General features: G+C 33.5%; 1 protein-coding gene across 1 annotated transcript in view; it reads right to left on the bottom strand.

The window, feature by feature from the left end:
• The window catches only part of LOC143080641 (adenylate cyclase type 2-like), a 115,861-nt gene extending 105,670 nt beyond the window's left edge, over positions 1-10,191 (bottom strand). The window contains exon 1 of the mRNA XM_076256580.1: positions 9,981-10,191. The gene's annotated coding sequence lies outside the window, so the exon portion shown is untranslated. The remainder of the gene's footprint in view (positions 1-9,980) is intronic.
• Between the last annotated feature and the right edge of the window lie 4,985 nt (positions 10,192-15,176).

The following is a 15,176-nucleotide window of genomic DNA, read 5'->3' on the forward strand; positions in this document are numbered from 1 at the left end:
GTATGGATGTAGGAATAAAGGACCCTTATAACGTTGTCCGTATGGATGTAGGAATAAAGGACCCTTATAACGTTGTCCGTATGGCTGTAGGAATCAATAAAGGACTCTTATAACGTTGTCCGTATGGATGTAGGAATAAAGGACCCTTATAACGTTGTCCGTATGGATGTAGGAATCAGTAAAGGACCCTTATAACGTTGTCCGTATGGATGTAGGAATAAAGGACCCTTATAACGTTGTCCGTATGGCTGTAGGAATCAGTAAAGGACTCTTATAACGTTGTCCGTATGGATGTAGGAATAAAGGACCCTTATAACGTTGTCCGTATGGATGTAGGAATAAAGGACCCTTATAACGTTGTCCGTATGGCTGTAGGAATCAATAAAGGACTCTTATAACGTTGTCCGTATGGATGTAGGAATAAAGGACCCTTATAACGTTGTCCGTATGGATGTAGGAATCAGTAAAGGACCCTTATAACGTTGTCCGTATAGATTGATCATCCCAAGACGTCCACGATAGGCGGAGAATGTATCCTCACTACTGTGATAACAATTGTTGATATATTTTGTTAATAGCAAAGGCTTAAAAAGCAGAACCTTCACATACACTGTGTTTCTATGTGTTCATGTCATGTTTCAGGTTAAACAGATTCTATGCATATATAGAGAATGGAATAGAGAATGGAAACGGGGCATGTGTCAAAGAGACAAGACATCGAGAATGTACGAGTCTAATAAAGAAAGTTAACTCTGATTAAAATATTTTCGCCGCCCATAGGTAAACATTAACATTGTAATATGCGTCAGATAAACTATTATACCAAAATACCATAAGGTCATTGACAAATACAACGTCTATTATGGCTTAATTTTAAATAGTTTACCCGGCTACATCAAAGTGAAATGGATTCTTATAAAGTCATTCATATCAACATTTTTATTGGTCATATCTTATAGGTTATCAACGATAAAGAGGCCCCGAGGTGCATGTATCACACACCTAGCTGGCATCTTGATTCACCATGAACCTAAATGCACCACCAGAAATTGTAAAATTATGTTCATAAGAGGTAGGATTCGCCTGGTGTGAACTCAATTGATATTACAAATTTTAATATATAATGTTGAAACATGAATCAGTTTTGCTTTAGATGTTTCAAATTTTGTTTAAATTGGTTTAGTGTTTCCAAGAAGAATAAGTCACCAATATTTGCAGGAAACCTAGCTTAACAATGGAAAGTCATACTAAATATGGCTTCAAATACAAGGGAGCCGTAATTTTCTAAAAGAAAGGGGATAGCTATAAGGTCAAGCTACACAACGTGACCACAATAACTCTTAACTTTACATTTGGGGGACGGTTCAATGCTGGATTTTATTAAAACTGACTTAACTTTTAAATGAATTTCCCTTTAAGAGCGGCTTTGCTGTAGTCATGGCATTCCTTGATTACAATTTTGGATCCCGAGATACTACCATTTCGGTAACATGCCTGCCAGAAATGCCCCAGAAGTGCCAGTGGTTCTGTGTAAATTCAAAAAATAGAGCATGTGTCTTTTACTTAATTTTAATAAGGACGAACGAATACCGAGAAACATCACAATATCTGGTCAGCTTAGAAAACACACCGGAGTTCAGTTATAAAATTTAATTTCTACATAGAAAGGTACGCGCTCAAACATAGCCACTAGTAATGAATTAGAAGAATGCAATGTTTATAAACACAATCATGTGCAAGTTCATAATATTTCTCTCATTGTATCTAAATTTGGAACGGACGCGTGACGACAAACTTTTTTAAAACCATAAACAGTCTAGTGACATTGATGCAAATAATGAAGAACATTGTTTGTCCATTAAACAGTTGTGTACATATCTGCTTCTAAAAAAAACTAATCTACAGGCACATATCCTTTAACAGATGTTACTATGTTTGTTTACCTAAATATTATCAGATATGACAAGGTTACAGACACCTGAACGTCAGGAAATTTGGTTTCATGAATGTTTAATTATAAATGACCCTGCCACAACTTGTAGTACATGCATACATGTACATGACATAAACACCAAGCATACTTAAAGGTTTTTATTTCCATGTTAAATGACCCATGTTTAGACGCATTTAAAAATGACGCAAAGAAAACTTCCATGCTTTTCGGCGTATTTGGATCGAATTCGAACTCTGACTGCTAAGTTTGGTTCTTAACACATTGTAATTGAGTTTCATAAAATTGGGACCCGGAAAACTTAAGTTAGTGTGTTAAAATGAAAATGTAACGAACGGAATAACGATCAAGTGTTACACGTGGCATATACATTGGAGGCATACTATGTTTATTCAAATGTTCCATCAGAGACCTGTCCTATTTCTCTGGCTCAATCATGAAACAAAAATAAGAGCTCCATTTCTAATACACCTTTTTAATAACGACCATGTAAAAACCACAAAAGTCTATAACTTACTAGCCCGCGTGTGACCTTTGCCTTCTAAGTTATCGTTTGCTTTGAGACTATAAAATTAATGTAAGGCATACTCTATCATTTGTCAAATATCTACAATATTTCTGATATTTCTTAATATCACCGACATGGAAACTAATTTTAATTTGTAAGTGCAAATTATTTTGCTATTACTTTTTAAAGTAACAGCAATTCTTAAGTTCATATTAACGAGGAAAAAAGTGTTTAAATTCAAATTAAAATTCAATAAGTATGAAAGACGTGAAGGGAGCTTTTGGCAAAAGAGGGTTTGTCAGCAGGTTTCACTTTGTGGTCAAACTGTACGAGTTGATTTTGGGTTTTAAAGTTAATTTGTATTACTCATATATAAATAGATTTCTTTAATAGTATCAAATTCATAAGGACAAATTCATAATTCATATAATGGCAACCATTCTTTCTTTAAAGTTCTCATGGAATGAAATCATCAGTTGTGAAAAAAATGAGTTGATTTCAAACTATGATGAACGAATCACATTTTTCCACAGTACAATGCAAATGAAGTTGAAGACTGAATGTTGACCTTTAGATGTATTTAGCTACCTTCGTCACTCGATTTCTGTCTCATTGACGCTGTACCCACATGTCTTGTATTCGACATTTTGTTGTACTCGGTAACCCTTTACGTATTTTATACGTTTCCTAGTCTGTATGCTTGTGTGACTGACTGTCTGTTAGTAATGAGGTTGCTGTCTCATTGACATATACCCACAGCTCTTGTATTTAAAAACTGATGTCGTACTTGCTTAGTCTTTATGTTTTTATACGTTTCCAAGTTTGTATGTCTGTTAGATATTTTAGATATTGGGTTGCTGTCTCATAGACATACAAATGTAAAACCACCTCTCTATTATTTAACATTGTGTTGTATTTGATCATCTTTTATGTATTTTAAACGTTTCCCAGTTTGTATAATTATGTCTGTTAGTTTTTTAAGTTATTGGGTTGCTGTCTCACTGACATATGTCCATATTTCTTGCATTTGACATTTTTTATACTTACTTGGCCTTTATGTATTTTAAACGATTCCCAGTTTGTATAAATATGTCTGTTAGTTTTTTACGTTATTGTGTTGCTGTATCACTGACATATGTTCATATTTCTTGCATTTGACATTTTTTGTGCTTGCTCGGCCTTTATGTACTTTAAACGTTTCATAGTTTGTACAATTATGTCTGTTAGTTATTTTAGTTATTGGGTTGCCGTCTCTGTGACATATACCCACATCTGTTATTTAAACATTGTGTCACGTGTGAACTTGGTTAGCCTCTATGTATTTTATTCGTTCCCTGGTAACCGGACAGCTTATTACCCTATCAATTTTAACACTGATTAGACAGGGCTATGTCTACATCAGAAATGAGTAAATATTTGAAGAAGAGACCAGATCCTTCTAGTAATGTATAACATGCAATTAAAGGAGAACAAGCATTATCAATATCTGTCAATCGGTGAAATGTGATAAAGACACAATGGAATTAAATAAATTTTATAAAAAGGCACATTTGTCAATTAAAATAAATAACATACCATTCGATCATCTATCAAACACAAGAGTGCACACGCTGAAATGTCTCGCCTTCTTTACTAATTATTGATATTATGTTGATAGTCCTTTAGTATAAAACTTTATTAAAAACTGTCACATAAACTTAGCATTAACCAAGATAACTAAACAAAGACCAATGAACCATGAAAATGAGGTCAAGGTCAGATGAACCATGCCAGGCAGACATGTACAGCTAACAATGCTTCCATACAACAAATATAGTTGACCTATTACTTATAGTTTAAGAAAAATAGACCAAAACACAAAAACTTAACACTGAGCAATGAACCGTGAAAATGAGGTCGAGGTCAAATAAAACCTGCGGGACTGACATATAGATCATAAAATATTTCCATACACCAAATATAGTTGACCTATGGCATATAGTATTAGATAAAAAGACCAAAACTCAAAAACTTAACTTTGACCACTCAACCATGAAAATGAGCTCAAGGTCAGATGACATCTGCCCGCTAGACATGTACATCTTACAATCATTCCATACAACAAATATAGTAGATCTATTGCATAAAGTATGAGAAAAACAGACCAAAACACAAAAACTTAACTATAACCACTGAACCATGAAAATGAGGTCAAGGTCAGATGACACCTGCCAGTTGGACATGTACACCTAACAGTCCTTCCATACACCGAATATACTAGACCTATTGCTTATAGTATCTGAGATATGGACTTGACCACCAAAACTTAACCTTGTTCACTGATCCATGAAATGAGGTCGAGGTCAAGTGAAAACTGTCTGACGGGCATGAGGACCTTGCAAGGTACGCATATACCAAATATAATTATCCTATTACTTATGATAAGAGAGAATTCAACATTACAAAAAATCTGAACTTTTTTTTCAAGTGGTCACTGAACCATTAAAATGAGGTCAAGGACATTTGACATGTGACTGACGGAAACTTCGTAACATGAGGCATCTATATACAAAGTATGAAGCATCCAGGTCTTCCACCCTCTAAAATATAAAGCTTTTAAAAAGTTAGCTAACGCCGCCGCCGTAGCCGCCGTAGCCGCCGTAGCCGCCGCCGGATCACTATCCCTATGTCGAGCTTTCTGCAACAAAAGTTGCAGGCTCGACAAAAAACCATTAATACATTGAACGAATTAACCGAACCGGCGAACTGTGCATTTTGAAATTAGACTAAAAGGTTATCATTAAACAGGGGATGGTATCATCACCGGTTGAATTAATTGGGGAATCATGTTCACTGATATTTATCCGTGTTTAAAACAAGTTTAACAGTATGTGTTAAAGAGAGATCAGTGATTTTGTTTTAGATAGGATCAGATGTACAGGTATAAAGTTCATCCTTTCATTTAGATTCTGTTGGTAACAAAACTCTGGTTTGATATGCTCAGACTAAAAAAAAATTACATCAAGTGGAATGATTGTAGGTCAGATATTTTCTAAAAAATGAACTTAAATATAAAAAAAAATGATATCAGGAAACCAAGAATAAAATAAAGGTCATGGTGACGATGTTTTTAACAAATAAATTTACAGCTCCCTAAACACATCTTTCCACTAAAAATATTGCCTTAGTATTTGAAATCTATATACTGGTCAGTACCCCAAAGATAGATGTGCACAATAAAGCATGATAAGTCCAAAGCAAAGGCAGTATCTATCAACTTCATTAAACTTCATTAAACCCAACTACGATATAGCCTGTTTTTGCTTTTATAGATATAGACACCCCAAAAATAAAGCCAAATAACGTACGAAGTTGAATAAAACTGATTCAATCAGACTTGGTTGATATATTCCATCTTTTCAATTTCAACCAAGGATTTGTATAGTAACAATTGTACTTTACAAATCATTGTTTCAACATATACCGATTCACTAAAGTAATTAATGGTTAGCAGTCTTTTTAACTTTGGCCTATAATTAACTAGCGTGTCGCTCACCTGACATTTTTGTTTACAATTGAAGCATAAAATAATGCCATCATTATACTTTTGCTTCAGTTTCAGAGATGTAAGCTTAAAACTGAATTTTACCTCTATTTTTAGCCATGTCGATTGGCAGGCGGGGGTTATCGGACACATTTTTAAAACTAAATACCCTCATGATGATCATGGCCAAGTTTGGTTAGAATTGTCTAAGAAGTTTCATAGGAGAAGATTTTTGTAAAAGATTACAAAATTACGAAAAATTGTTAAAAATTGATTTTGCAGGCCAATAACTCATTAAGGGGTCAATTGACAATTTTTGTCATGTTGACTTTTTTGTAGATCTTACTTTGCTGAAGCCTATTGCTGTTTACAGTTTATCTCTTTCTATAATAATATTCAATAAAACAACCAAATACTGCAAAATTTCCTTTTAATTACCAATTCGGGAAAGCAACACAACAACAGGTTGTCTGATTCATCTGAAAATTTCAGGGCAGAAAGATTTAAACATGATGAACATATTTGACAATGTCAGAGTTGCTCTAAATGCTTTAGTTTCACAGATAAAAGCCAAAAACTGCATGTTTATCCCTATGTTCAATTTTTAGCCATGGCAGCCATATTGGTTGACAAGCGTGGACATCGGACACCGTGATTTTTTAAACTAAATATCCCAATGATGAGTGTGGCCAAGTTTAGTTAAATTTGGAACAGGAGTTTCAGAGGGAAAATTTTTGTAAAAGTTAACGTACGACGACGAGTCACGGAATAGAAGTTCCAAAAGGAAAATATATTCTGGAATATTATTTCCACAGGAAGAAATATTACAGTATATATGTTCCTAACGGAATAAATGGTATTGAATATTTGTTCCAACAGGAATAGATATTATGACAATGTTTATAACAAAGTCTCCATTGACACTTCTGTTAGGCGGAACAAATCGGGTGATCATCTTCGCTAGTGGATCGTAACCCTTGGCTAGCGTAGATGAGAACAGGAGTGGATCGTAACCCTTGGCTAGCGAAGATGACGGGTAATGAGAAAAGCTCACGTGGCCTTTTATAATAATAGCGTATTCTTTATCAAACATTTGGTAACAATCTTTTCCCTTGCATGGTTTTCAAATAATTATGTAAGCACGTTAGAAAGGCTAAAATGGAGAAAACAAACTGAAGTCAAACTTGATTCACGTAAAAGTGATAAAAGTAAATGGCTGCGTTAATGTTAAAAGTGAAATATAAGGGAAGAAAAGTACAGATTTAACCACCATGTACGTCAAAGCCTGACTGTCACCATAGAAAAGTTCAATATTAAAAGTTATACTTAACATTATAAAATGTAAGATTTCCGAGTACATGAAACCAAATATAAGTGCTAAACGATGATTGAAATCTGGAATTTTCTCGAGGGAATTTCTAACGTAATTTTACCTTTAATATGTAATATAATGCTGTATTTTGATTGGATAAGAGAATAGATTTTTTTCTTCACAATATTCAATTTTGAACAATGACAGGTTAATTTTTGAAATATTTTAGGCTTTTCTACCTCAAGAATAGATTACCTTAGCTGTATTTGGCAAAACTTTTAGGAATTTAGGTCCTCAATGCTCTTCAACTTCGTACTTTTTAACATTTGTTTTTATTCGAGTGTCATTGATGAGTCTTTTGTAGACGAAACGCCGTCTGTCACAAATGTAACATTTCAATCCTGGTATCTGTGATTGGTTTATAAACATAATATAAAGACACAAAGCACCGAAATAAAGAGTACTCGCATTTACCGAAAGCTAGTTCAAAGCCAATTACAATTTCTAGTTATAAATTAATCATGTTCTCCCTGACTAAAGTTATATTGATAAATTAAAGATGATTTTGAAGTTATATTGATAAATGAAAGATGATTTTGATAAAACATTACAAATTCACATGTTGATTTTGTAAAATGTGTAGAAAAACTTCCATCATCTAAACGAATTAATACTAGTATGTTGGGTGCTTTTTTAAAAGAATTATAGAATTATCGTTTTGGTTTTCTTGTTCTATTTATATATCGCAAATTTTGAAAAAAAACATGGGTAATTCTTGATGTTGTTAGTCCTGTTCAGAAAAAAAACGACATCCTGCTAGAGCCTTGAATTCGTATACAGTTAATTCAAGAAATGTGAAGCCTTTAACTGCTCTGAACTTCGGTAGATAGATGTCTCATTGAAAATCATACCACATCTCCTTATCTTTATATAAGTCCTATAGAAAATGGTTCAATCTACAGTATCGATGCAGTTTTATAAAACAAGACTTTAATAGAATCTCATGTCAATTGTAAATAGATATTTTTACTCTGTCATATCGTAAGTTGTTTTTCAGTTGGTTTTTTTTTTTTTTTTTTTATTATCCAAGTGTTGATTACGATCACGGGTTTGTTACAAATTTATAAAAATGTAGACAATGACGATATAATGATAGCAATGGATGAGTGTTTAAACATCAAGTGACAAATATAACACACATATCAGGACGAGAACATAGTAACGTAGTATTAAAACCGGGCATATCATCAGTCTGACTATGAGCAGGTCTAATACTAGTATTAAAACCGGGCATATCATCAGTCTGACTATGAGCAGGTCTAATACTAGTATTAAACGACAGGGCATATCATCAGTCTGACTATGAGCAGGTCTAATACTAGTATTAAACGACCGGGCATATCATCAGTCTGACTATGAGCAGGTCTAATACTAGTATTAAAACCGGGCATATCATCAGTCTGACTATGAGCAGGTTTAATACTAGTATTACTCCTATATGTCATATGATTAGCAAAGAACCATCCATCCATGGTTTGACATGGCCCATGCATCGAACCCTGTACCTCCCACTATCAAGGCGGGCATGCTAAGAGACCACCAATTTAAAACAGGCACCATATGAATGCAGAAACTGTGATAAAAAAGCCTATTATATATAGTAATGAAATTTCTCTGAAAGCAGTATAATCTATGACCGACTTGTCAATCACTATGGTGACATGTGTTTCTGCAAACTGTATAATAGGCCGTCTATATATATAGTCCTACATTTATAATACAGAACTCAAACATTTCGAATATCGTCTGAATCAGAATTGACTATTACTAAATATAAGGCCATTAAACTGCATTAAAGACATCCGTCTATCTCAAAACGTTTCGTTGAAAGAAAGGTTTAACATACATGTAGTTAATAATTTATAAGTTTAAGGATTTTAACTACTAGTATATGTATCTTGAAAATATGCCATCATAAAACAATAGATGATGCCGATATCGATTATTACTAATATGATAAATGTGCAACTCACCTGCTTTCTCTCCAAATTAACAAATATTTTATCTACAGATTTCAAACACAACACATCACTTTCTAACACTTTATAAATGTCATATTCAATTGATTTATAAAAACAAAATACCACAGAATCTATAAACAAGAGTATGCTACGGTGCATAGAATGCAAACATTTACACATACTCCGTATAAGGATATCTTATAAATATAGTCATGCCTATCGTGATTTGTCTTGCCAAAAGTGTGCCTACGGATGGGAGCAATAAACTGTACCCTTTTGATGTCTCAGATCACATGGTTTAGGAAATAGATGATCGCCGTTTTATGTAATGGTCACAATAAAACATACGTAATTGTTTTTATGTACCTTACTCATGTAACTATACCTATGGCAATTAACACTAGCTATCAATCACGTGATACTAATTGATTGTATTACAAATACCTGAAAATAATAAACAGCTAGAAATATTATTTTGAATATACTGACAAATGAAAAAAATAGAATTCCCTTCATCATCGCTAGCCAAGGGTTACGATCCTCGCCGCTCCTCTTCATGTAAAGCAGGAGAGCGGATCGTATCCCTTGGCTAGCGAAGATGCGTTCCATCAGATCGCTCCATAATAACTTGAATTTAATATTCGCCTAACATAATTCCAACTTACCGCACCACGTGAAATTTTGAATTTTACTTCAGCCTCTTATATTTCCAACAGTTTCTTTCGTATTCATATTAGTGTATATTCCTTTTTCTGTCTTGATAGAAGCAGAGACATAAACACTGTATATATATATATACATATGTCTTTGATAGAAGATATATAGCACATTGCACTAAAATAACTCCTAGCAGAACATCATTAACCAAACAACAGCGAATCTCTTAACTTGAACTCTAGTATTTAAATACATGTATTTGAGATAAATTTGACCATAAAATATATTGTACCTGTGGCTATTAACACAGAATGTATGAAGTTATCAGACCACATGTCGTTCATTTATTTGGCAATAACAACATCATTAACACGATTTTTCAAAATAAAAATATTAAAATAAATAAATAGTTAATGGTTATAACCGGTCATTTGTAAATTCCTATATAAAATGTAATAGTTATGATAAGTCTGAAAGTAAATATCAACCTTTTAAAATACACGAAACGAAATTAAAAACATGTTCAAAAGATTGTAGCAAACATATATTTTTAACCATTGGCGATTTAAACGTTGATATAAGATTAAGGTAGGAGGGTACTTGTTCATCCCAAAAACAAAAAAAAAGACACCAAGTAAAGGTCTGAGAGTGCTCACAGTTAATGACCGCAAGTTCAAAGCCAATAACAACTAATGTACAAAATTCATGATCTAAGACTAAAATATCAATTAGTACACATCCAACATTTAATGGATTTAGTATAAGACGTCATTAACAGTCAGATATAAAACATGACCTTGTGCAATGTCAAATTGTAGTACCATGAGAGTTTATATGAGGAATTATAGTTTGTAATTGTTTCAATTTGCTGATAACAAAGTTAATATTTACACCAATAAATACAATATTCAAAAATTTAATTGCATTGCTGAATTGGTAGGCATTTAGAATAAGTTTACAAAGGATTGATAAGTTTTATCAGGATCGTATCTAAATTTCTGGGCTAGGTTTACAACATCACCAAAAAATTAAGAATGTGCTATTCCGTTTTAAATAAATTTTCTACAGGTGCAGCTAAACTTGCAGACCAAATCTTTGTATCTATGAAAAAATTTAGTTAAGGTTTTAAGTAATAGGTGGTAACGAAATCCCTGACTTTGTAATCTACATTGAAGTAATGCATGTATATTTCGCTCATTAAAATCCCAAACATCACTACAGGCACGAGCATACCGAACGATTTGGGATATATGAACACCGAAAGACGGGGCCAAAGGAACATCACTGACCAGAAAGGAAAGATTAATAATAGGGAAAGAAAATTCATCCCTTTTGTGTAAAATTTCTAGTGTAATACTGAAATCTCAATCTGGGAGTTTTGCTGTTGATATTAAAAGTTATTCCAAGTAAGTTTCTTTGGACAAATTTCAGCAGTATAGTTAGAGAATTCTTGATTATGTAACGACAAAATATCATCAAAAAAGCAGTAAATATAAACAAGATGTGGTATGATTGCCAATGTGACAACTCTCCACAAGATACCAAATGGATTCAACAGACCTTAGTTGTACGTCCATTATGACACCTTTCTAGTGTTGGTTAATATACATGTCAAGTATAAACTTTGAAATCATAACGGTCCTCAAGATATAGACCGGGTTGTAAACTGAAAACAACGTTTTTGACCTTGAACTTTGACCTAGAAAGTTGTACCACATTATGACACACCTCCTGGTGTTGGTTAATATACATGTCAAGCATATCTATAAAGTATAAACTATTTAAACGGTTTATCTAGACATAGAGCGGACACAATGTGTCACAGACGGACGGACGGAATGAAAATATATCCTGTAGCAATCGAAAAACCAATAATCAAATTTAAGGAAGTACACCTATCACTATTTTTTGGGGCAATTTTCTTTATTTTCAAACTTCCCCTATAATAAAATAAGCAGACGACAGGATTAAACCGTTCAACTGTAATTTAACATGTTTTAATTTCTAAACAGTCTTGTGACCTACATGTAGTTCGTATATTTGAGGAATTAATCATTGTTCAAAATAAATCTATAAATGTCAATTTATTTACAACTGTACAATGCTAACAATAAGTTAAACAACATAGCCGGCGTGTATATCGTTTGAAAAGTAGACGAAACAAGAAGAACGGGTATATAATTACAAATACAACAATGTGGATATAACGGCAAGTACTCTGAGACACAAATATAATCGACGGACACCCATACTGGTGGAGTAGCTTGAGTTATCATGCATTTGGACAGCATCATATTTTTTTCTCAAAAAGTGTAGATGAAAGCATTCCGTCTACTTTACATCTGCAGACCCGTAATGCAGGACTAATTACGCCCCCCCCCCCCCCCCATTTCCCCCATACTAACATTTAAGTTTCTGCTGTTCATTTTTGATGCATACATTTTTGCAATTTTTGGCTTTCAGCCATTCCTTTAACATATTCATTTAAAATGATTACTAATAGATCAAGCTTAAAGAGTTATACTGACCCAGGAACGAATTTTGAGGTTTGTACAATGTAAACTATGACTTCAGAAATAAATGGTCAAAAGTAAAATTACAAAAATACTGAACTCCGATGAAAATTCAAAAAGGAGGGTCCCTATCAAATGTCAAAATCAAAAGCTCAAACACATCGAACCATAGGATAACAATTTTCATATTCATGACTTGGTACAGGTATTTTCTTATGCAGAAAATGGTGGATTGAACCTGGTTTTATAGCTAGCTACACCTCTCACTTGTGTATGACAGTTGCATACAATTCAAAATTCAATTATATTGACAACGATGTGTTAACAAAACAAACTTAACAGGTATAAATGTCAAAAATAGCGGTACAACCGTCAACATTGTTAGTATGGTGCTCTTGCAAACAACGTTTGGTCATTAACAGTGGTACAATACAACAGTTACGCACCAAAGTGTAAACAGAATTTGATATATCACATGATTTATCCGCAATCCAAGTTTGGTCAGACTAAGTTCAAAAGTACAAGAGTTATTATACACAAGACACAAATAAGACAAGGTTTGACTATCGGAGGGTCCAAAGGTCAGAGTGACATGATTTGGTAACCAATCCTATGATGCAACTGCAGCTAGTCTGTTACATAAACAACAAACTTCCAATAATTTGGGACTAGGTGCATAAAACCTACATATGCTTGTTGCATTTAAGTACATTCGCTGATGATATATGTAAGCCCCCATAACACATCCACTGAGGGTTCATTTGTTCAATTATTTGATCAATAATACGGGGTGTATCTTAAAATCTGAAAACATCGACCAGGTGAAAAAGTTGAGATAGTCCAGCGCCGTGCTGTGTATTATGCAGTCAATCGCTATCAAAACACCAGAATTGATAGTATGCTGGCAAAACTTAACAGAGAATCATTGTGAGATAGGACGAAGAATCTACAACTGTCAATGTTTTACTGTACAAATATTCTTGGCATAGAAGGCGACAATCATCTGACACCTTTTAGCATTTATACCAAAAAGTTCCGAAAATACACAGCAAATATCAACGTCTTTTTAAAGGTAAATCGTTTCCCCAAGAACAGATTGGAGATCTTTACAAGCAACACATGTACAGCGCTAGCTGATCCGCTCTCATTGGTATCTTAAGATTGACTTTCGATTCTGTCATACTAATGTGTTGAGTCCTCCAAGACTCCTCCCATTTACAAGCAAGCCAAATGATCACCACAAATTAGAAAATAGCATGTGGACATCAAAGGCGCAGAAATCGAAATAAATTGACAAAAAACGAATAATGATAAACAAGTTCCCAATACACTGCATAGAAAACTAAAGACTAAGAAACACAAACCGAACCGAAAACCGTAGGGCGATGTCATCTGCTCAGGAAGGGTAAACAGATACTGCTCCACAGTGACAACTGTCGTGTCAATAAGTGATTGGTGATCACACAATAGTCCAAAGATGAATTGGTGATCACACAATAGTCCAAAGATGAATATGTGATCACACAATAGGCCAAAGATGAATTGGTGATCACACAATAGTTCATAGATGAATTGGTACTTTTAGTGCGAGGAGTATTTCTATTGTTCCGCCACTGAAGTCAGATTTGTTCAGACCAGATGAACGAAAAGCAAATGGATAACCTTTTTTCCTCATTTTCTTATCATATTTATTATAGCTTTCTTTATATATATATATGAGGATTTAAGAGTATTGGTCAGGATTTAGAGTGTCGACTTGTTTGGTGCTGTTTGGCTTCCGCATTAATATAGATTGTTTTTATTCAATATTTGTTTGAACTGGGACTTTACACAATAGTCAATATATTATGTCCAAGTTTTTTAATAATTGTTCTTTGTACATTACCGTGTCGACTAGGTAACCATTATGTCTTCGATGATCGTTCTGATTGTTTTAATATAAAACTTTGATCAAACAACTCCGCAAAGTAAACTAGTCTAGTCGGAATCAGATAAAAAAAAATATGTCACGCAAGCGTTTCTTTTTCATGGCTCCTTTTATCTTCTTTGTAATGATACAAATGCGTGTAGTGTCTGTATCCAGTATGATATAAAGTTATTCTAAAAAAAATACTCACTCGCACCAGAGACATATAGTTGTATGTCTCTGCTGGCACCAAGTACATAATGCGTAAAACAAAATTCATACTAGGTTAATTATTAGCGGACACATACATGTCATTTTCAACATATCTTAGTCTACGCACATTTGGGACATGTCGCAGTAAAATTTATATATATAAAAAATGATTTTCTTCCATTTAACAATATCAAAACTTAGTGCTCTTTTTAAGTTAATAATTTAGAAATCAATCTTTTTCTTTTCAAAATCAAAATATTTTGTAAATTTTCTAAGGCTAAAATTCCGATATAATAATCTGTCTATCAACAGAGAAAAGATAGTTTTTAAATTAAAAACCAACAATGACAGGTTAATTTTCACCTAAATGGGCAATTTTGATAGTTACCATGAACATAATATAATAATTTTCATATCATGATAATCCTACGAAGTATAACACTGAATATCTGAAATGAACAAAAAACCAACTCCTCGAACATTTGTTCCTCCTTTCTTTAGAATGATTGAAAATGAACTCATGTAAGCCATGACACTCAAAGACGTGCAGTCAAACCAATGGATATTTCATT

This window comes from Mytilus galloprovincialis, chromosome 6 (genome assembly GCF_965363235.1).
Source record: "Mytilus galloprovincialis chromosome 6, xbMytGall1.hap1.1, whole genome shotgun sequence".
NCBI lineage: Eukaryota > Metazoa > Mollusca > Bivalvia > Mytilida > Mytilidae > Mytilus > Mytilus galloprovincialis.